The 1,898-nt window shown below is 44.6% G+C and overlaps 1 long non-coding RNA gene across 1 annotated transcript in view; it reads left to right on the top strand.

Moving 5' to 3' along the window:
- Positions 1–6: 6 nt before the first annotated feature.
- Positions 7–1,898, top strand: part of LOC108449358 — a 3,205-nt gene continuing 1,313 nt past the window's right edge. Inside the window, exon 1 of the long non-coding RNA XR_001865524.1 lies at positions 7–465. This is a non-coding gene — a long non-coding RNA (uncharacterized LOC108449358). The remainder of the gene's footprint in view (positions 466–1,898) is intronic.

Consider the following 1,898-nt stretch of genomic DNA (forward strand, 5'->3'; position numbering starts at 1 on the left):
GTCCCTCGCCGCCAGCGTCCCTTTGTGTTGTACCCTCTGCCACGAGCGCCTGGAAGACACCCACTTCGTGCAGTGCCCCTCCGTCCCCTCCCACAAGTTCTGCTTCCCCTGCTCCCGGCAGAGCATCAAGCAGCAGGGAGCCAGCGGGGAGGTGTATTGCCCCAGCGGGGAGAAGTGTCCCCTGGTCGGCTCCAACGTCCCCTGGGCCTTCATGCAAGGGGAGATCGCCACCATCCTGGCCGGAGATGTGAAAGTGAAAAAGGAGAGGGACTCGTGACTCGCCTGCGCTCGCCGCCCGACGTCACCTTGAACTCGAACTGCTCTAATTCTGCATATATCTATAAATATATATATATAAATATATATATATCTCCAAGACAAGGGAAATGTAGACTTCATAAACATGGCTGTATAATTTTGATTTTTTTGAATACATTGTGTTTCTATATTTTTTGAAGACAAAAGGTATGTACTTATTATAAAGGCATTTCTTCTAATTCTTCTCCTTTTTTTCTGTTTTGTGTTTTCTTTTTTTCCCTTTTGTTATAGCAACTATTTGTTGTGCTTCCCTGGTGACAGTTACTGTTCAATGTAGGCTGTGACTTGCGCTGCTTTTTTTAGAGAGCACTTGGCAAACCAGAAATGCTTCTAGCTGTATTTGTATGCACTTGTTTCTTCTGTTTTTTCTTTCTTTTCTTTTTTTTTTTTTTAATGCCAAATACACTTTCTGACATTGTAAAGATTGCCTTACTGTCTGTGATTCCTTATTCCTGGCCCCTGTCCTGTAGAGCTGGTTGCATGCAGGCTTGGTCTGAGGCGGTTGGGGACAAGAGTGGCTAGCCAAGGCAGGCATGCCTTTTGCCATCCCGCTGGCCAGGTGAGCTTAGGGAGCAGGAGGGCTTTCTCCCAGAAGCATGTGGCTCGGGTTGCGATGGAAGATCCTCCAGATCCAGTTCCAATGTTTCTCAAGGGAAGTTGCCACCAGAGTAGGATGTGGAGAGGTGTCCAAGAGGCGCTGTTGAGTTAGGGATTTCTGGGTTTGTTTGTTTTTGGTTTGGTGTTTTGGTTTTTTTTTTAAGGCAAAGTTGACTGCAGTTCTCGTGATCAGTTGTAAGATTACAAAACTGCATTTATTCACCAATTGCATACCAGGACGTGGAATTTTGATAACTAACTTAGTTAAATGATTGGCAAAGGTGCCAGTGTAGCACTGTCATTTCTGAAGGTCTTCAGTGTCACTTGTGGGGCTTTTGTGTCTTTGGACAAAGCTGGGGATGTGGGGAAGAGACTTTTTAATTTTACTTTAATTTTCAGATAGTGCGTATGGATTTTGATTTTGCTTATCAGTCACCTCTAGTGCTGTTGCTATTGTTACTATCGCTGACCCGGTATTTCCAAGTAGTGGCAGGTACGATGTGGTACAGTGACAGCAGTGACTGAGGCACTGCCAAATTGCCCGCGGGCATATCAGTGACAGCCCAAATGTGGGTGGAGGAAACCTGTAATTTCCTTACTACGTATGCTTGAAACAAACCTACTGCTATTCTTTGAAAATGAAAATATAAACTGGTTGAAATGAAAGCAATTCGGGCTGCACATAATGGCCCTGGCCCTGCCTTTTAAGCTACTTTGGAGAACTCTTTTGTAGAGCCACTTCTTTTGATCACACTTCTGCATCACCAAGCAGACTTCTCAAATCAATAAATCATTGGTTACTAGAAATAGTTCAAGTCTTATAGTGATGTTTTTGTGCTGTTTGTAGTTCATTGGCAACACTGCAGCTGTATGAGCCCTTCTGTCGAGGTGTTTATAACTCGCTAATATGCGGTTCTTTCTGAGCAAAAGGGTGGCAAGGTCGTCCCTTCCCAGGGACCAGCTAATAAACACTTTCAGTATCG

The sequence above is a fragment of the Corvus brachyrhynchos genome, unplaced genomic scaffold (genome assembly GCF_000691975.1).
Source record: "Corvus brachyrhynchos isolate BGI_N302 unplaced genomic scaffold, ASM69197v1 scaffold70, whole genome shotgun sequence".
Classification (NCBI taxonomy): domain Eukaryota; kingdom Metazoa; phylum Chordata; class Aves; order Passeriformes; family Corvidae; genus Corvus; species Corvus brachyrhynchos.